The 22,930-nt window shown below is 36.7% G+C and overlaps 1 protein-coding gene across 5 annotated transcripts in view; it reads right to left on the bottom strand.

Moving 5' to 3' along the window:
- CDH12 (cadherin 12) overlaps positions 1–22,930 on the bottom strand; it is a 1,048,697-nt gene that overhangs the window by 217,677 nt on the left and 808,090 nt on the right. Inside the window, exon 1 of one of the 5 annotated variants that reach the window (XM_053906904.1) lies at positions 6,646–6,751. The exons of the other annotated variants lie outside the window; for them this stretch is intronic. The gene's annotated coding sequence lies outside the window, so the exon portion shown is untranslated. Of the gene's footprint in view, positions 1–6,645; positions 6,752–22,930 lie in introns of those variants that run through there. 5 annotated transcript variants of the gene reach the window in all.

Consider the following 22,930-nt stretch of genomic DNA (forward strand, 5'->3'; position numbering starts at 1 on the left):
GAGGGAGAGGGAGAGAGAGAATATTAAGCAGGACCCATGCTCAGCACAGAGTCCAACTTGGGGCTTAATCCCACGACCCTGGGATCATGACCTGAGCCAAAATCAAGAGTTGGGTGCTTAAGCCACTGAGCGACCCAGGCACCTACCAACTGTCTATTTTTAAATTGTATGTTTAAACACCAGCAAAAGTAATATTTTAGAAAAGTACAAATATGGAGACTCTTTTAGTATGTAATATTATATAAAATTTGGCCATAACTTTGTACATATCTTCATTAGCCTGGCAAAACATCATGAAATAAAGTATTTCAGTAGCCTGCAGAGGATTCGGTGTGCACAGTAATACTGGAAAAATCAATATAATGAACATTTTTATAAGCTCAGATTTCCTGATTAAAGTATGATTCACTGAAAACAGTCTCAAAATGAATACAAATAGAAGTACTTGTTTATTGAGTACTCCAAGAAAAAGTTTGGAATGCATTTATAACTTGTCAATATTGGCCTAATAGGCCTTGTTTTGAACATTATAAGTTGCACTTTCAAAAATAATACAGCTGAAGAAAAATACTTAAACAAAAATAAGCTTTTGATTTAGTGTATACATGCCTAAAAAGTGAATATTTTTTCATTTTAATGATACCTGTGTGGTTACTATACATGAGTATTAAGGGGCATTACTGCCAGTCAGAAAATGGAATTTGTTTCTATAAATTTATGAATAACCCTTGCCTTATATAACATTTTCAGGATGATGCATGTATATTACATATGTAATCCAAGTACTCATGTGAATAATATTTGAGTTGGGGAGAGAAGCAGAGGTTAGTTAATTGGAATTAGGAAATGCAGTCAGCTTTCATTGTTAATTAAAATGTGATTATTTTTCTTGCATTGCTGTCCCATTAACAAAGTAACTGAAATAATCGGCAAAGCCAATCACCAACACTCAAAGTCAATACTTCATTTATAGCTGGAAGCTAACAATTTCATTCAATCATGGCTCTATTACATAAGGAAAACTAAGGAGAAAATATCAGAATAAACATTATTATTGGGATTCAAGTTTTGAAATGGCTTCAATTGCATTCACAGTGGGTCATCCTTCTGAACCCTCCAGGAAAGAATCATTTCATTGAATAATCTGTGTTGCATTGGCAGGGCTCACAAAGTGGGTAATTGACAAACACTTCAATGAGAAAAACTACTTTACTATAACTGGAAAATAAGTGTGGAGATAATAAATGAAGAAATAATTTGAATAGTAAGTCATAGAATCAGGACTTAACTTTCTAGAAGTATTGTCCAACCGGCTCAATGTCAGAGCAGTAGATCAAGGACACGGCAATTTTAGTTCCTCTCTAAGTTCAAAGAAACACCAATTTTCCTTATCTGCACAAGGTATATGAGAACATATTTAAATTTATTTTATTTCTAATAAGAGTTTACCCCTACTGAATTCTGTAGATGTTTGATTTTATTCTTAAGAAATGCCGTGTCTGTGTATTTCCATATAAGTAACACATCATCATCGTTATCGCTTCTCTCCTTTAGTTCATATTTACTCAGAACAAAATTAAGAACAATGAATTGGCCACCATATTGATTTGCCTTTGGAGTATCATCCTGAAAGACGGGTTTCCTAATCAACATATTCTAAGCAATCTTACATTACCTGGTAAGCCATCTTCATCCAATATTATGTCCTGTTAGAAGCTCTCCCCAATACTTCTATGGCACCCTCATGTCTTTGCTGTTTGTCTTTTTACTACATATCATATTATACCTCCACTATTCATACACAAAACATTCTTATCACTCGACTGTGAGCCTCTTAAAGCTTCTTCTTAAAGAAAATATTTCCCAATATTTATCTTAATTCTGTGTATAAACGTTTGTTTTCTTTGTTTAGTTTTATGAGTAAATGGGTGAATGAATGAATGGCCAGTAAGGGGGGGGGGGGGAGATTTAGTCTTAATCTAAACCAAACTCCAAAAGTATATTTAGTCTATTTTTTTTTTTTAATGTTTATTTATTTTTGAGACGGAGAGAGACAGAGCATGAACAGGGGAGGGGCAGAGAGAGAGGGAGACACAGAATCGGAAGCAGGCTCCAGGCTCTGAGCCATCAGCCCAGAGCCTGACGCGGGGCTCGAACTCACGGACCGCGAGATCGTGACCTGAGCTGAAGGCGGACGCTTAACTGACTGAGCCACCCAAGGCGCCCCTAGTCTATTTTTAAAATATATTATTTAAAGAAACGGGAAACGTTTTGCGTTCAGAATTACCTTTTTTTTCTCAGAACCTCTTTTTCCCAGAATCTTGAAGTAATATTTTAGTTCTGGAAATCACGGTGATTCACTAAGAAGAACCAGGATGGTTCAGTGCTGAGAGAAAACTCAAATGCCAGATCCGGATTCAACATATTTATCTTTTATCGGTGAATGAAAACTACAAACATCCTCATCAAATTGCCAGTCCATTTTTCCCCCCTTTCTTTCAATACAGCCACCTATTCTTTTCTTCCCTCTGTTTAATATCAAGCTGAGAACATATGGTCCTGCATTTTCATAAGACATCTGTCAAAAGTTAATCCTTCTGTCACTGTTTTTGTGGTAACTGTCAAAACGAATCGTGAAGCCAACTCTCGGTGGGTACCATCCGCAAACAGAACACTACAGGAGGAAGTGAGGGACTGTGCACATTGTCGGCAATATAAGTGGCTCCTACTTCACTTAGTAAAAGCGAAATCTTTGCAAGGGCCTGCATTTCCCTCTGTTTTAGGACCCTCACAGCCCATTCCCACTGTTCCCTTAACCTTAACTCCTATTACTCTCCCCTTACAGGACTCCAAGCGCACTGCCCAATACCTCACGGAACAAGCATTGGCTGTTCCCTTGCTAGAGTGTTATTGCCGGATATCCACATGGCTAATTCTCACTTCCCCCAGTCAATATCATTGCTCAAATATCACAAAAATTAAATATATTTGCCAATCCTATGTTCATTCGTAACACACTTTCTCTTAGAACACTCCTGATCTAACTCTGGCCTACTTGTTTCTTAAATAACATTGGTCCCTTTCCAACGTATCGTGTAACATTTTTTTTTACATGTTAACATGGTGTTCGTGGTTTCTTTATCACCCTTGTAGATCTTAATTTCTAAGAGAACAGAAGATGTTGTCTGCTTTTATACCCAAATGTACCCCCAAACCCAGAACAGTGCTTTGTTCGCTGGGACTATTTAATACTTGTTGAAGTAATGAATAAACTTATGATCACTACTCCAAGTTTTTTTCTAAATTACCTGAAATTGTACCTCTAGTCAATTTGCTCTCCTGCTTTCTGCAGTGGTTATTTTAAACCTTTCAGCTCACTTATAACCTCCAGTCCCATCCCTTGATCTGAGTACCTTGATAAGGTTGCCCATGTGCTCAGCTTGGTTTAACCCAAAGGAAAAGTTTTCAGTCCTCTACACCATCCCTTTGATGCTGTTAACAATTTTCTCCTTGAAACGGTCTTCTTTCCTTGGCTTCTGAGAAACTACACTGACATGATTTTCCTTCTACCCATCTGATGTTCTCATCGGTTCCCTTTGCAGGCTTATCCTACTTTTCCACCTACTGGATAACTCATGTGTGTATTTTAGCCCACCTTTTCTTCTTAATAGAGATGCTTTCTCTAAGCCAGTCAGAGAAAGACGAATACCTTATGATTTCACTCATATGTGGGAGTTAAGAAACAAAACAGATGAATATAAGGTAAGGGAAGGGGAAACAAAATAAGATAAAAACAGAGACGGAGGTAAACCATGAGACTCTTCACTACAGAGAACTAGGAGGGATGGGTTCGATTGGTGATGGGTATTAAAGAGGGCATTTGGGATGACCACTGGGTGTTGTATATAAATATAAGTGATGAATCACTAAATTCTACTCCTGAAACTAAAAGGAAAAAAAAAGTACTGAGCTTTTCCTGAAGTCGGAGTTTTGAAGTGTAAGAGTGTGAGAAAGCCTATAGAAGATGACACCTCTCAAGGAGCCTGGAGTGGCCTCTAGTAGGTAAGGAGTCGCTGAAAGAGAGCTGACAGTGGCTGGCTGATAGCCAGCAGGAAAACAGATCTCTGTTCTGCAGTGGGAATTAATTTAACTTTTCCAGCAACCTGAATGTTCTTTGAAAAAGATCCTAAGCTCCAGATTAAAACAGTTCAACCAACACCTTGATGTCAGCCTGGTGAATCCCTGATCAGAGGACCTAGCTAACTTGTGACTGGACTTCTGACTTTCAAATCTGACTTACCAAACTGAGAAGTAAGGAATGGATGTGGCATAAGTTGCTAGATTTGTTGTCATTTTTTACATAGAAATAGGAAACAATTACAATCATTTAACACCTTGATTAATAATTACTTTTAACAATTATGTAGTTTTAGTAATAATTGCTGTGAGTTTCCTGAGGACAGGGGCTATGTTTTATTTTCTTTATTATGCTCAATCACCATCAGAACCTGTGGTACTAAATGAATATTTATTAAACAAATGAATGATGGTGGAAAAAAAATGCTTTCTCGGGATGTCATTCATTTTCAGAGCTTCGATCCTTATTAATACACTAAAATAACCTTCTCACCTCAACTTCTGCTTTTAAGTTCCAATCTGTTGAACATAAATATTACTCATAATTTACATGTGACAACTGAACACTGAAGTGTTGAATCTGATGTCTCAAGGCTTTATGCATTTTTTTAAATTTTTTAACATGTATTCATTTTTGAGAGACAGAGTACGAGAGAGAGGGTGGCACAGAATCCAAAACAGTCTCCAAGATCTGAACCGTCAGCACAGAGCCCAACGAGGGGCTCAAACTCACGAACTGTGAGATCATGACCTGAGCCGAAGTCGGACACAACCGACTGAACCACCCAGGCATCCCATATCTCAAGGCTTTAGTAAGTTGACCTATAGATGTAGTATTTACAAACTAAGGAAAGAGGTCTTGGGCTCTGAGTCAGATATTGGCTTAAGGCTCTATCTTTTATTATCTTCATTAGTTTTCTTATCTTTTCTCTTCCTCAGTGTCCTCATCTGTATACTGTGATCACTAACAGGAACTAGCACATAGGGTTTTTAAACAGATAATTCATACAAAAGGTTTGCACAGTAACGAGCTTGCGTTAATCCCTCAGTAAAGTATACTGTTATTATTACTGATATTAGTATCATTATCTGTTTTATTCTCTTGCATTATTTAATATTAGGAAAAACTGGCCTATGAATCATAAACTTATTTTGAAAACAGAAATAGCCTCAACAATTTGTTGCACTCAAAATCACAGAATTTAGTATTTCAGAAAAATCTCTATTCTTAGATCAATGAGGAAAAATCTAATAAGATGAAGTATATAGAGATAGATAAGGAAAGCCATAATGGTAACAAAAGACAAAGCCTGGATTCAGTCTTTTCAGGCATTAAAAACGAAGATGATACACACTGATCACAAAGTAATCACTGTTTCCTCTGCTATCCCTCCTTTGGAAAAATAAGACATTTTCATGTTTGCACCAGCTGGTATGCAGGATCTAGAGCTAAGGAAACTATCTTGTCTGAATCATAAATACTTTCTGGTTTTTCTTAATTCCACTGTCACTGGTAGGTTGAGAATCTTTAAAACATGTCTTTATGGAGCTACAAATTGAAAATACTGAGGACTAAGCAGGAAGCTGGGAGAAAGTGACCAGTGAAGTGAGAAATTCTTCCTCGATTTCTTTCATTTATACAGGATCCCACAGCAGCTAGGCTATAGACTATGAGCTGGTTCCTTTGCAATGCCTGCTGGACATATTGTGATGTCATATTGTGGCTTGTCTAGATTTTTATCGTTGTTCTTGTTCTCTGTATATTTATGTTCAGTTGCCAAGGAAATGTTTATGTGTGTGTATGTGCCTGGTGAAGAGAGAGACAGAAAGAGACAGGAACTCACAGAGTGATAAAATAAGGACCAATATGGACTCTGTATTCACTAGAAGACAAGCCCCATGAAGGCCGAAGTTACTGTCTTTCTTCACTGCTGTGTTCTCAACATTGCTATGTTCCCACTATTCCCTGGCATTTTCTATAGTGTTCCCTGGCACAACATATAGTGTTGACTCTGCGGTGGAAATGATAATGGGAAGAATTAGTTATTAAAGCATTTAGAACTCTACCCATTATGTAATATGCAAGCTCTTTAAAATGAGGGGTTTTTTATTTTTATTTATTTTTATTTTTTTTTAATTTTTTTTAATGTTTATTTATTTTTGAGACAGAGAGAGACAGAGCATGAACGGGGGAGGGTCAGAGAGAAAGGGAGACACAGAATCCGAAACAGGCTCCGGGCTCTGAGCTGTCAGCACAGAGCCCGACGCGGGGCTTGAACTCAGGGACCGCGAGATCATGACCTGAGCCGGTCGGACGCTTAACTGACTGAGCCACCCAGGCGTCCCGAGGGTTTTTTTAAAAAAATGTTTTCATTTTACTTTTTGCATTTCTTCTATGGGGCAGAACTTCCTTAATTTTTGGAAGTCTTACCCTGATTCTGGGATACTGACCTGAGCTCTGACCTTGCTGGAACCACGGATGTGATGACCACAGGTTCTATTTCATACCTGTGTGCATGTCTTTGAATCAGGTTCTAGGCGACATGGGTATGGTGGCCATGGAAGTGCACCATTTGGGTCTCCTTCAACAGAATCTGATGCAGGGAGCTGAGCTGACTGAGTGACCCTGCACTTGTGTCCTTGATGCCACACTGCCTAAGCCATACACACCCCCGCCCCCCCAGGCTGGTCCCAGCTAATAACTAAGCAAGACAGAACTTCTAGTGCCAGCCCATTCTTGCAGAACGCAAGCACCTATGAGTTTGGCTAAAGAACTCCCCAGCTGCCTAAACAATGATACTTTTTCTAGAACTATGCTGTCCTAGAAGGTTCTTCCTACACATGCTTCTTCCATCACAGCTGTCAGACCTGCTTCACAATCCAAAGGCTCTCCCTGTCTTTTCTAGCACCTACTGTTTGATCCCTCACATGCATTTTCCCCAAAAACATCTTGCATGTGTAAGCACATCTTGGTGATTAGAACAGACACAAGTGGCAAACCCTATTCTAGAACAAGCATAATTCTCTAGAGCAACATTATTTGTTGACTTTCTTTCCAAGCATTTACCTGACAGCAGCATCAACTCAACAAGTGTGTAGTAAGAAATAAATAGTAAAAATATTTTACTTTTAACAGTAGGCTTTCTAGAAGGAAGGTTTTTGTTTTCCATATTGCCAGAAGTGCGAATTGCCAGAAGATTAGCCCTGTATTTTCCTTATTGATTAAATATAATTAAGTAGGCTCTCTGCCTAGGAACATTAAATGTATTCATGAGAAAGTTTACATGTTAAGTTCTTTTTTTATCTTAAATATTTCTTTTTCATAATTTTAAACTATTACTTTATCATCATATTGGAGGGTGTGCCAGTATTGGCCTAACATTTTCTGAAATTTCAGTGATGTGTATATGTGACTACATCCTAAGCTAATAAAATTGTAAAATTCTCTCCTCCTCTTCAGCCTTTTCCATGTCAGTTTTCACATAAACGTGAAGATATTTTTCTCCTTTTTCCTCTGACCATAAGAAGGTTGGACTAAGTATTGACAGCCGTTAACCTTTTAACAACGTCTGTTTCATGAGTTTGGGATTTAACCAGGGTTGACTTAGCAAGGCTTTTATTCTGGGTGAGTGCCCTACATCACCCAAATCATGAGTGCTTTTTGCTTCATGGAACTCCATTGCTTTTGTTCCCAAAACCAATTATATCTTAGCTAATCTCTTGCCCCTTAAATTCTCCTTGATAGTTTTCCTAATAAAATGTGCAAACTGCTCATGCGTGATTACTTCCCCTTTCCGGTTTTCCCATTCATAGGTAAAGACCCAGCATTGTTTATCTCCAGCTTTTTACAAATTCACTATTCTCAATTGTGCCCAACAAAAAAAAAAAAAAATTTCCCTTGCCCTGGATCAGCAATGCTCTCAGTCTATTATTTATTATTTAATATTATTTAACTGCATTACTATTATTTATTATTATTTAACTATATTCTATTCTTATTTAACTATTGTTTAACTGTAGTTCTCTCTTAATGTACTGTTTATTTTTTTTTAATTTTTTTTTAACGTTTATTTATTTTTGAGAGACAGAGACAGAGCATGAGTGGGGAAGGGGAAGAGATAGAGGGAGACACAGAATTGGAAGCAGGCTCCAGGCTCCGAGCTGTCAGCACAGAGCCTGACGCGGGGCTCGAACCCACAGACCATGAGATCATGACCTGAGCCGAAGTCGGACGCTCAACCGAGCCACCCAGGCGCCCCTCTTAATGTACTGTTTAAAATTATATGTATATCATTTCTATATGTGTAGGTATAAATGTTTGTCCACTTCTCCATAGGAGAAATATAAAATATTGTGTCTTTTGCTTCAGAATTTTGAGGTCTAATCCCTATTCCTTCATGTGCTAAAAGCCTTTGAGGGGTTTTCGGCTTTTGGATGGGAGGAGGTGAAGGTGTAACTATCTTCAGTTGTCCCAAATCCAGGTTTATCTGACGCCAGCTGTCTCCACCATGCCGCTTCCACCATGCCACTAAGGTTTGACCCCGACGGGATAAAGTCTTACACCTGAGGTGCACCAGTGAGGAAGTCAGTGCCATGTCTGCCTTTGCTGCGGAGATAACCCCCCCGGGTCTGTCTCCAAAAAAGATTGGTAACGACATCGCCAAAGCAACTGGAGATGGGAAGGATCTGAGATTACAGTGAAACTGACCACTCAGAACAGACAGGCCCAGACTGACATGGTACCTTCTGCATCTGTCCTGATTGTCAAAGCCCTCAATGAACTTCCAAGAGACAGAAACAGAAAAACATTAAGCACAGTGGAAATAGCACTTTTGATGAGACTGCCAACATTGCCCAGCAGATGTAGCACTGATCTTTAGCCAGACAACTCTCTGGAACCATTAAAGAGATCCTGGGGACCACAATGTTGATGGCCACAACCCTCATGACATCATAGATGACATCAACAATGGTGCAGTGGAATGTCCAGTTAGTTAAGAACTGTAAAGGAAAATATTTTAATAAAGGATCATTTGACAACCCAAAACAACCAAAGACAACCAGCTTTTAAGGGAATGTTCGCTTTGAGGGATTTTTGAAGCCTCACTCTGAGCAGAAGTGAAATGACCTTTGATTCATAAATGTGTACTCACCAGGTCCTGGAGTATCTTTTAAGCATATGATTTATAATTAACAATACTCGCTGAATTCTAGTTCCTTTTCAGGGGAAAGAACCACAAGCATGCTCCCATTCACTACATATAGAAAGGTTAGTGAAGATAAGCAGCATTTAAGAAGGATTTCCGGAAAAACAGCAGGCGCACCGTTTCCTCTGGATATTGGAAATTCTTCCTTAGATTAAGCCAGACCAGCCTAAGGCATTAATCCTCTAACACGAAAAAATCAAAATCCTATAGACATGCTTTTGCAAAATGCTTTTACAAAGACCTAAAGGAAAAAACATTACAAGAAAATGCTCTTTAAAACTTATCAGATTTTTTACTGTAAGGACTTTTTTAACTGTAAGGATATTGTTGATGGACATTCTTTTCATTACTGGGTACCCTCTTCAAAAAGCTTAATGGGGGATATTTTTTTTATCCATCTGAAAGGAACAGTTTGTCTTTCTACTCAGCAAAAACAAGTATATGTGTGTATGTGTGTGTGTGTATCTGTGTGTACATTTAACTTCTGCAAAGTCTTACCATGTAACTATATTTTCCATATGCAGATACATAGAAAATTTAGAGCTTCGTGTACAGCAACTTCTAGAAAATAATTCTTCTTGGCTTGAATTTTGTATACTAACAGTTCCTGGCTTCATAGAATTTCTCTTAATCTAATTTTCCCTCCATTCTGATGTCCTCACCCAATTAATTTTATTTTATTTCTTTCTCTTAAAAATATATGTAATTATAAGACATGTGATCCATTCCTGGAAAAAATCAGAAAATAAGCAAATATGCCAAAAAAGATTAATATTCAATATATAATTTAAATCTCATTCTTTCACATACTATCAATGAGAATGCAATATTTGCCATTATATAAATGCTTACCATATGTTTGCTTCACAAATTAAAAAAGCTAGAGTTTGGAAAACACACCCATTTCTTCAAATATGTTTTACTTTAAAGAACTACCAGAGATTATAGCCCTGGCTGTTTTTTATCTCAATAAAGTCAATTCTATTATCAAACAACAGATTAAAGGTTTATTTTTTTAATTTTTTAAAATATTTATTTATTTTTAAAAGAGAGATAGAGTGTGAGCAGGGGAGGGGCAGAGAGAGAGGGAGACACAGAATCTGAAGCAGGCTCCAGACTCTGAGCTGTCAGCACAGAACCTGACACAGGGCTTGAACCCACGAACGGTGAGATCATGACTTGAACTGAAGTCAGATGCTAAACCGACTGAGTCACCCAGGCACCCCTAAATTATTGGTTTAAAGTTAATTCATTCAAAATTTACATAATGTATTTATATAATTAAAATGCATATTATATTTTTGAATTGTTACTTTAATTTTTAAAAATTGGTCCACACATCTAGAGGGTTTATAATGACATGTAAATTCCCTTTCCCATTGTTTGTACTGTTTAAACTTGAAGAGAGAGAGACAAAGACAAAGATGGAAAGTTTTTAGCATTTTACTGTAACATAGTCTTCAAATCATTTAAAAAGTTGGTAGAATAGAAAGCTTGCATTACAGTAGTGACAAGGAGAATAAATGATTTCTGATATGAAAGTGAAAACAATGAGACAATATATTTTTAATTTCAATTGAATTCATTAAGCAGGATGAAATAGCTTATCATTGTCTCTCCAACTTACAGATTAAATTTCTTTTATTTTTAAGAGTCAAATCTGTTTGACTTTCAGTTGATAGCTAGGTATACATGAAAAGCTTTCATCCTGATGATTTACAGAAATCCTGAAATGTCCATGTGCAATTCTGCAGACATCGTAGATGGACTTTGGTAGGATAAAAGTATGAAAGATGTTTCTGCACCTTTAATACATAATATTTACTTGGTGGGGTTCTATAACAATCAACAACAGAGAATCGGGAGACTGAAAGCCGTGATCTCAGTTTAGCCTCTGCTGCTTACTGGGTATATGACCTGGAGCAGGTTATTTCATTACTGCCAAACTGTGTTTTCTCTGTGTAGCATGAACATAACAATATTCACCTTTCTTTCACGTGAATTATTGTAAGACCAAAATGAAATAATGTACATGAAAGTTTAACCGTAGGGGCACCTGGATGGCTCAGTTGGTTGAGTATCTGACTCTTGATTTCTATTTAGGTCATAGACTGTGGTTCTTGGGTTCGAGCCTCGCATCAGACTCCATGCTGCATGGATTCTAAATAAATAAATAAATAAATAAATAAATAAATAAATAAATAAGAAAGTTTAACTGTAACTTGGCTTTAAGTTATTTCTAAAACTATTTACTGTATGCAACTTGATCCTATAGAAGTGTAACAAATTTCATGTCCTTATTTGGTAGAGATGTATTCACTTGGAAATTTTGCTACAATTTATACCAAGTTACCAGATGTCAGACAGGTGGACACATTATGTGGATATGTCAAAACATACAGTGAAGGATCCAAGTGTTTAAGGGCTTATATCAGATCCTTGGGGCGCCTGGATGGCTCAGTTCGTTAAACTTAAGATTTCGGCTCTGGTCATAATCTCAAGGTTCGCATGAGTTTGAGCTCTATGTTGGGTTCTGTGCTGACAGCTCAGAGCCTAGAACCTGCTTCAGACTCTGTCTCTGTCTGTATCTCTGTCTCTCTCTTTCTCTGTCTCTCCCAATCTCTCTCTCTCTCTTACTCTCTCAAAAATAAGCATTAAAATATTTTTTTAAAAAAAGCTTATATTAGATCCAAAAGATCATGCATGCCTCTTCTTAAATGATAAAACTATAGATGAATAAATAATGGATAGGATATAAATCCCAATAAATATCCATGCAATATTCTATAACACGAGATGCTTAAGAATCTCTAGTATTATGTCTGCTCATATTGACTATGATACATCATTCATAAAAGGAATGCAGGTTAGCTTCCCATTTATTAGCTATTTTTAGGATAAAGCATCAAAATACAAACAAACAAACAAACAATCCAGTTGTAAGATCCTCTGAGAGAAGGCTTTTGAGGTTTCATTGATTTTTTTCAAAGACTGATTTTTATATTAAAGTAATAAAGTTTTTGTGTGTGATCCAGATGCCTTCTGTGACTTGAATTTTTAACTTTTTACAGCATTGGCTTCCAGAAAGAATCATGAAGGAGGAAAAGAGAAGGGACTCTATATCTTGAGAAAGGAACTGCCTTAATCATGTGCGAATAAAATAAGGGAAGAACGCTGGTTGCATATTTGCTTGGAATATAATACCATTTATTTTTGGTTAATAATGAAAGCTCACTGAGTACATGTTCATTAAAATATATAGATTTTCAAAATGCACTTATGTATATACACACATAACCTGTCTCAGGTATATCACATGACTTTATATATCTAGAATTTATATAGGATGTATATATGTATGCATGCATGTGCACATTTATTCTATGAGTATATAATAAAGGTTGATAAGTAAATCCATTGATGGAACAGGTTAAGAATAACTGACTCATGGGGCACCTGGGTGACTTGGTCAGTTAATTCTCCAACTCTTGATTTTGGCTCAAGTCATGATCTCACAGTTCGTGAGTGAGTTTGAGCCCTGAATCAGGCTCTGCGATGACAGCACAGAGCCTGCTTGGGATTCTCTCTCTCCCTCTCTCCCTCAGCCCTTTCCCTCCTCCAAACTCTCTCTCTCAAAATAAATAAACTTAAAAATAAAAAGGAATAACTGACTCACTTAAGGTAGGTCAGATTTCACTTGCGCTAGCTGCTAATGAATCAGTGTTAAATGGCAATATGTAATAGAGTCATCCTACTATGTAAACAAAAGCATAGATAAAAAGAAAAGTAAATCATTAATAACCTCCTTCATTTGCCTTCCAAGTTTCCTGTGCTATTTGGGCTGCCACAAATCCTTTAACTTAAAAAAAATATAGTCATCACATGATGATCATTTTCAGATTCTTATGGTACGGCTCCCAAAGTATGTCTATGTTTGATAGTATTGAATTTCAGCAGGAAAAAAATGTGTCAGAGACATGCACTTCACAATATTTCATATTTATGCAGAATATTTCAAATTTTAAATTTGCATATATAAGACCTAAATGATGTAGCTGAAGCAGAAATCTTATAAATACAAGCTTATTCATGAATATCCTGATAACTTTCCTCATAAATGTAAGGAAGCAAAAATAATGGAATATTTCCCAAAGACTTAAAGCAGGAAATAAACTGAAGGAATGTTTGCTCAACCATTAATTGTGAATCAATCTGTCTTACTTTCTCACAGTTGATTTTATTTAATTGGGAGCTGACGTTATCTAACTTTGCAGTTAAACATCATTGCAAAGAGAACAAAGGGTCTTTGACTTACTGAGGTTTTCCTATTAAAAAAAAAATATTTACTCAGTGCATGTTTGACACACATTTTTATGTTGTATACTTTTGTTTTGAAAGTAATACTTTCAAATTTCAGAATACAATAGCTTATCACAAAGTAGAGATATACATATTGCACCAATTCCTTTTAAAATTAGTGCTAACATAGCATGAGAGCAATGTAATTCAACTAGAGAAATGAAAATTTACATTTTTTATCTCTGAAACTGAACACTGATTCTCTGAAAATCATTTGCATTAATAAAATCTGTCAAAATGTGTTGAATATATGCACCATTTAGACAAATGTCACCATTATCTCTTGCTCAGACATGGTTTGAGGCCCATGTTCATCATGTCCTTTATTATATCATCCATGCATATTAAGACTACAAATGACTTTCAGCTACTTAAATACATAATCATGATATAACATCCATGGCTTTATAGAGTTCCAGAATAATGCTGTATATATTCTTCTTTTTGACTTACTTTTTTCTTTTACAGTGAAGCAATGTGGCAGATAGTTACACGAGCGATTCCTGAAGCAAATAAACGGTATATATTCATTCAGCTTACAATATCATCTTGAATGCTCAAAGATGGTCAAAAAAAGAAAAGCTGACAAACTTAGTTGAAAAGGATATTTTATTTCCTACCATATGCTTATAATATATAATTCATTTTTTAAGATAAGTGGACTGAGGGATTTGTTTAACATCAACATACTGGGTAGAAATCAATTATTATCTGAATATGCAAGACAACATCACAGTTATATATAATATTCTCTTTAGAATTGTATCTGTGCATGTGTGTAAACACACACACACACACACACACACACACACACACACATATATATAATTTGTTATTAAGTTATGGCCTTTGATAATAGCTAGACTGAATCAGATTAATTATGACTGTCATTGTTTTGAAATTTGTTCACCGATATTTTGGGGTCACTGAATCTGGAAGCCAAAATGCAAGCCATGATAGTTTCCTCAGATTGTAGTACATGATCTTTCTAGGTGGCCAATAATAATGGAGATGTCCTTGTTTAAAAATGCAGGCCACTTTTGTGATACTTGCTAATCCTCTTTGAGTGATTATAGTCAGGTGCATAGAGGCTTGTATAAGTCAAATATTTGTTTGTAATTTTTGTTTCCCCCCCTTTATAGAATCATTTGTATGAGACATTAAAAGTTCTCTGGTTGAACCTTCACTCAGTGTAGGGATATCTTACACAGCAATACTTACATTTATCCAGTGATTTTTACTCTTCTTTGAAGTAAACCTTTGCACTTATAGACAACTCTGACTGACATGTCATTGTGTTAGCCAAAGAAGTCCATATTTTCCTTCAGTAACTGGACTTATCAAAACTACATTTATCAATCTTGTTACTTTCTCTGCTAGACTCCTCTGCCAGCTCCTTTCAGTTTTCATGAAAACTGCCTGTGTCCCATCCAAAGGAATCCCCAAAATCTGTTTCCACTCTGTGACCCTCTATCATCAATTGAATCTGATTGGGTCAAGAGTGGATAACTTTGACCTAGGTTGCCTTGCTTTGGCCCTCGCCTCCTTTCTTATTTTCTCTCCTCTTTTTCCCTGAACCCCACCTTTTTATAGTGCTTTTCCTCTTGAACCTTGACTTATGGATAACCCTGAAGGCTTACAGAAACAGCTTTAAAAATAACTGTCCTGAGAGTGTATGGAAAAGGATTTTGGACCAATGATCCGAAACAAGGGACATCAAAAACTAGGAAAATCAAATTGTGCCAACCATAACTTTAGTATCAGTTAAAGATGAAGAAAACTGGAACCCTCCCTAGACCACGAAGCCACATACCTCTCTCTCTTCACTCAGTGAAAACCCATATCCAGCTGCTGAGGGAATTATGTGGTCTCCAGATAATTATCATTGTGCATCAGCTGAATAAAGTCTTTAATCTCTATTTGAGTAATAACTTGTTGTTTTTAAAATTTTCAAAATAATTATATTTTCTGTGAATTTTGGACAGGAGGTGCCTTGGGTGACTCAGTCAGTTAAGTGGCTGACTCATGACTTCAGCTTAGGTCATGATCCCATGACCATGAGATCAGGCTCTGTGTTGGGCACTATGCTGAGCATGGAGCCTGTTTAGGAATCTCTCTCTCTCTCTCTCTCTCTCTCTCTCTCTCTCGCTCTTGCTCTCGCTCTCGCTCTCTCAATCTCTCTCTCTCCTTCTGCCCCTCTCCCCCACTCAAGCTCTCTCTCACTCAAAAAAAAAAAAAAACAATTAAAAAAAAGAGACTAATCTCAGCAAATGTCCCATTGAATGGAGTAGATGTAAATTTTGGGGTGAAGAATGTTACACAGAGAAGCAAATAAAAGGAAAGAGCTAGAGAGAGGAGGAGATTGAGAATGAGCAGATGCAGGGATTATCAAGGTTGGTTTTGATTTTTTTTTTGCTTTGCCTTTTATCATTATTTAGTCCAGGTTATCTGCTTTTCTTTGATATTAATAAAGTATAGTGTTATTTCAATAAATATCTTTGCTTTCCTTGATTAGGCTAGTTTGAAGTGCTTCCATTTGTAAACCCAAAAGCAACTTAGCACACAGTTTTGAAAACACAAATCGCTTCCTTTCCTCTCTATGATAAAGGTTGATGACAATGTACCCTAAAATGTCTTACGAGAGCTCACTCCAAAAAGACTATTACACACATGTTAATTGCTTTATCATTTCAAATCACTTACTGTTAATAAATCTTAACACAACCTGTAAGAAAAATTATGTGATCTCAGTTGCATTGATGAGGATCAACTGGGTAAATGTAACTGAAAACACAAGGAGTTCTGTGATGACAGTGATATTCCCTATTTGGATCACTGTGAATTGAGCACAGGTTGGGACTTAATAATAGTTGCTGAATAAATGAATAAATTAACAAATATACAAGGGTATGTATAAACATGTTTTTAATGTTTATTTATTTTGAGAGAGAGAGAGAGCACAAGCGGGGGGGAGGAACAAAGAGAGAGGGAGAGATCGTCTTAAGCAGGCTCCACACTCAGCACAGAGCCCGATGTGGGGCTCGATCCCACAACCATGAGATCATGACCTGAGTGGAAATCAAGAGACAGACACTTAACTGACTGAGCCACCCAGGCACCCCAGGATGTGCATAAAATTCTTCATATTAGAAACTAAACTGTCTGAATTGAAGTGAGACTGTGTTTCTTGTTAGACCTTGTATAAATAGGGAAGGAGCTTTGTTTGTGGTCAGTTACATGGAAATCATTGAAATATTAAGTACATATATTAATGTATCCTCCACACAATTAGCACTTTCAAATCCTAGAATACCAGTGAATCAGTGGTAACATTTATCCAAATACGATCTACTGGAGACTAGGGATATTTGTAGTATTAAGCACAGACATGTTTAAATGGCATACTGAAAAAGAAATATTTCAATGTTTCCAGATTTTATCATTTTGATATATCATTATATATATAATCATTCATATATATATATATATATATATATATATATATATATATATATATATAAAATCATACAATATATCACATATATCCTGTCCCACCCTTGCCACAGGTTCTGTTTGGTATGTTGGAGAAAGACCTACAATTATGATGATATCTTTGCCTTCATATACCTTCTGTTTAGTTGGGGGATAGAGAAGTAAATAATTGCATGTACTAAAGAGTATATTTAATAAATTTAAAGCATCATTAAGAAATATTTGTGCTGAGATTCAAAGTGTGTGTCCTTGACCCATGGGTTTGGTAATTAGAACTGTACCATTTATTGAGCTGAGAAGAAAATGCATAGCATTTCATACAAAAACAAAACAAAACAAAACAACAACAAAACCCACACATGAGCACTTAGAATAGAAACACTGGAATGATCTTCTGGGAGCACAAAATAATTTGATCTGACATGAGTTTAAGATAAATTTAGAGATAGAAGACTACGAAAACTAATAATAATAAACTACAGAGTAACTAGTATACAACAAAGGGTAGTAATCCGCTCAGGCTGCCTTAACAAAATACCACAGGCTAAATGGCATATATAACAAATCTATTTCTAACAGTTCCATGGGTTCAAAAGTCAAGATCAAGGTGGCATCAGATTCATTTCTGATGAAACTGAAGAGAGTAAGAACTCTCTTTCTGCCTTACTTATGGCTGCCATCTTGCTACGTTTTCACATGGTCTTTTCTCAGTGTGTGTGTGCTCAGAGAGCTCTTTCTTTCTCTCTCTCACTCTCTCTCTCTCTCTTTCTCTCTCTCTCTTCTTATAAACCACCAATCTTATGGGATTAGGGCCCTATCCTTACAACCTCATTTAATCCCAATTACCTCCTAAAAGTCCTATCTCCAAATCCAGTTATATGCTGTAGAGGTTAGGGTAGGGCTTCAACATATGAATTGTGGGGAGTATACGATTCAATCCATAGCACAAGGATTCTGGTAAGGTCCTTACATAAAGTATTTATTTAAAGAATCTTAAAAGGGCGCTTGGGTGGCTCAGTTAAGTATCTGACTCTTGATTTCAGCTCAGGTCATGATCTCACGGTCATGAGATGGAGGCATGCATTAGGCTTCATGATGGGTATGTGACCTGCTTGAGATTCTCTCTCCTTCTCCCGCTGCCCCTCCCCCCACGTCTCTCAAAAATTGAAAAAAACAAATTTAACGTTTCTATGTGGCAGGTACTATTACTGTGTCTATTTTAAGCGCTATTTCAGTATAGTGGGCTGGGGGGGTAGTATTATTCTTGAGGAAAGTAGAGAGGAAATGTGATCTTTCAGAGGCAGGAATATGAATCAAGCAGTCAAAGGTGTAAGCAAAGCAGATGACTGCAGGGAAGAACCGAGGCAATGGGACCACCTGAAAAGATGGAAATGTGCAGACTGATATTACATGGTATACATTTTTGGAAATGCGACTACACCGAAGCTTTTAAGAATGGTTTACATACATCTTTCCTTGATCTATAGGTAGGAAAAGAGTCACCCTTATATCAGATATGGAATTAGTAAGAGGAAATTGAAACATGTTACCCATGGACGGCCACTTTGTTCCTCTAACCTGCTCAGAATTGCTGATGCAGGCCTCGGAAGCCTGTCTGCTACAGAAGCCACCATGTAAAGCCGCTAAACTAATGGCCCAGAGAGCTGTGACCAAGGACGTCTCAGTGATCCTTTTCAGGATCTCATTTTATCAAGAGAGCAAATCACATGCCAAGGGAAAAATGTGAGTAAAAAGAGCAATACACTGGAGACCAGGAAATAAAAATGTCACTCAAACTGAATAAAAGAGTCAGTGGTCTCAGATGAGTGAAAAAATTCTGTCGATCGTCTTGGCTTGTTCAATCCTAAGGGCAGCTGGACAGTTGGGCTCTGTCATTGGAGCAAGCAGTTACAGTAGGTATGTGCTCTTCACTTATACATCCCATTGTGAATATACTATTAGCTTATTAAATCATGAATGAAATTGATAGAGCAAGGTATTGGATATGGTTATTTTTCTATTCTCAATAATCTCTAAATATTAAAGCTTATAGAGCTCCTTTCCTTCCCATAGTTTTCTTGGTGACATCACATAACTTTGATTTAATCTGAAAGCCAAACCTTTGATTTTCCTCTTTATTTGATTTCCCAACTGTAAACTACTGTCAGTACATACTGTTTGATTTGCATCCAAATAATATATGAACTTGACATTTTTGTCTTTAGTTCCATTCCCACGATAAACAGAGGCTCATTTATGTTGTGTCCAAAGTACTCTGAAACAACCCATCTGGCCTCCTTCCTTCCAGTCTAACCAATCTTCAAATAATAATTTCAAGCAGCAGCTAGAGGAACTTTAAAAAATACTAGTCAAGATATGCTGCACCCCCATTCAATCCCTTCACTAGCTTTTAACTACATATTGCATAGCATCCAAATTCCTTGTGCTGCAAGGCCATGCATGCCTGATCTACTCTTGACTTCTGATTCCATCTTGTTCCATTATCCCTAAAACTTACCGACCACTCTGGGCATTCATTTCCTGTCAAAATCAAGATCCTGTAGGAATCAGGCCCTTTGCATATGCTTTTCTATTTTGTAGAACTGCTTCCTTCCTCACACTAATGCCCTTTCTAAAGGATGCACTTCACTTGGGTACTATCCTTTTCAATACTCTGTTCATTTTTAATTACACACTTTACTTAATAGTTAGCACATAGAAGTGCTCAAAAATATGCGTTGAATGAACAAGGAAAAAGTTTGCTAGTTTTGTTATTAATTCCAAAGATTAGAACAGGATCTCTGGACTCATGAATCTCTCATTCTCTATGATATGTATAAGCAGCTTTCTACAAAGCTCGGTGGAATAAACTAAACAGCATAGAAAAAACATATTGCTAAGGAAGGAGAGATGGAGAAGAAATTAAAGGTACCATGAAGATAAAACATGTTTTCAGAAGCATATTAAAAACAGGCTTGGTTAATCTGTGCTGATAAATTAACTCATAAATATGAGAGGTTAAATACAACAAAGGTTTAACTCATACTGAATTGGCAGGGTGTCTGGGGCATTGTAGGACGGGAATCTTCCATGCAGTGATTCCAAATGGAACCAATTTTGGCTCTGCTCTCTCAACACAGGCCTTCCGGGTTACTGATGCAGGGAAAAAAATAAGTGGACAATCACTGGACAGTTCTTAAATGTATCGCTCCTACTCCTGGCTCATTGGCCAGAAGTAGTCATGTGATCCCACCTGACTGCAAAGGGTCTGGGATTTGGTGGGAGTGCACGGATGGCCCATGATGTGTAAACGTTGCAGCCAGTGTGGGGAGGTAATCTTTGAGTACTGGGGAGATGCAAATTTATTACTAAAGGGAGGGTCAATGGTGATTAAGATTTTTGTAAATTGAAAATACAGTGTTAACTATCCTCAAAACTACATTATGCGGTCGCTGCAGATACAGAAGATAATTACCCACTTTCCTTGCATTGTACATTATAGTGTTTTGTCCCTTTTTCTTCCAGATTGTTTCACCTAATACATCACAATAATCCTTTAGGCCTGCAGTATAAAACTGCTTATGACTCTTTGGCTCCACTTTAGATAAAAAATAGCAGACTATAATCTTCAGTTTAAGAAATCATTTGCATTTTCTCACTTAAAAGGACACAAAATGCTTTTTAAAAATCTAGTGAAAATAAAACTACTCGTCTTCAATAATATGACTTTAAAACTCCATTGTGAATATATGTGTATGTATATTAGAACGCAGAAAATCCAAATGCAAGCACTGCCATGTGCCATATATTATTCTAGATGGAGTTTTTTGAACTTTTTATCGGACATTTATATCAATTATTTTATGTTGTTCTTATGAAAATGGAAAGAAGCATGTGTGTACTCAGTAAATACTTTTCAACAGTTCTGCCAATTGAATTGATTCCCAATCAACAAACAAATAACCCACTGACTTATCTATGAAGACTGAGAATAAAACAGAAACAAAACCAAAACACCACCACAATAGTCCTGACTAATCATACATATATGAAAAGGGGGAGAAAAAAATCACCATCAATTTTAAGGTTTTCATTTCTTTGCATTTGGAATTCTCAGAATCTAGAATTTACGGAATTAATAACACATTACTAACCTTGGCTAACAGAGAATATAAATTTATTAACCAAAGGAATTTTCTTTCTGGACTCCATATTTGTGAATGGATAAATCTCCTTAAAAGGTAGATAAACATAAATAATATTTTATATATAATAATAACATTTATATATATCTCTATAAAAAGTGCATCTTAGAATTACTGTTATGGAACATGAAAGAAATTTCTATAGCCTAAGGAAATGAAAGGATGGTGTTACTACAGGGAGCACCTCTCCACTCCTATTGTATGTTAAGTGCAAGGGATTCAGTGTTGAGAAAGGTGATCCTGTCTCTTGCCTATCAGGACTTTGCATCTCCAGGAAGAGATCACAACATACAAAGAGGAAGAAATTTCAGTGCTGAGAGTAGAAGTTCAAGGTGCATTGGGACACACAGGACAGGTGTGTAGACATACCATATTGGCTCATAAGAGAACAAAACAATCAGGAAAATAGGGACAGTTTCCGCAAAATCTTTCTATTGTTAAAATAAATATTTTTACTGCAAAGTGAAAGACTATATAAATATCTTATTTCTTAAACAAAACAAAAGCTCAGGGCTTAGACTATTATTTTACATTTTCAGTCACAAGAGATAGAATTCTATAATGAGTATAAATGTGGAAATTTTAGTTTGTTTGTTTATTTTTTAAATAAAATTTATTGTCAGGGCACCTGGGTGGCTCAGTTGGTTAAACGTCCAACTTCGGCTCAGGTCATGATCTCATGGTTCGTGGGTTCAGCCCCACGTTGGGTTCTGTGCAGACATGCTCAATGTCTGGAGCCTGTTTCAGATTCTGTGTCTTCCTCTCCCTCTGACCCACCCCTGCAATGTCTCTGTCTCTCTCGAAAATAAAATAAAAAACATTTCAATAGAATTTATTGTCAAATTGGCTAACATACAGTGTGTAAAGGTGCTCTCGTATTTGGGGGTAGATTCCCATGCTTCATCACTTACATACAACACCCAGTGCTCCTCCCAACAAGTGCCCTTCTCAGTGCCCATCACCCATTTTCCCCTCTCCCCCCATCCCCCATCCACCCTCAGTTTGTTCTCTGCATTTAAGAGTCTCTTATGGTTTGCTTCCCTTCCTCTGTGTTTGTAACTATTTTTTCCCCTTCCCTTCCCCTATGTTCTTCTGTTAAGTTTCTCAAGATCCACATATGAGTGAAAACATAGAAATGTATTTTTGTTGTTGTTGTTGTTGTTGTTGTTGTTGTTTGCCAAATGCACTGCATTACCTAAATTCTGTGAGTGAAGATATAGCTGTAAATCATATGCTCCAGGAAATTTTCTCATGATATAGTCTCAGCATTGTAAGAGTGAAACAAGCAAGGTTGGAAGCAAGTGTATTGTCCCAAATGTGGTTTCACCACAATTATTAGATTCATGTTTGAACTCTTTCACAGCAACTATTTAGCCCATGGTTTTCTATTATCTCCATTTTGTGAGAATTACTAAAGACTTAAAATCTTCCAAAGTATTGCAGAACAGTATTATTCATGCAGAGGCATTTATATGAAATCTCTTATTTCTGTATCAATTTCAGAATGATGGGTTCTCTATAAACACCAAT

The sequence above is a fragment of the Panthera pardus genome, unplaced genomic scaffold (assembly GCF_024362965.1).
Source record: "Panthera pardus isolate Hobbes unplaced genomic scaffold, ASM2436296v1 HiC_scaffold_2, whole genome shotgun sequence".
Taxonomy (NCBI): Eukaryota; Metazoa; Chordata; class Mammalia; order Carnivora; family Felidae; genus Panthera; species Panthera pardus.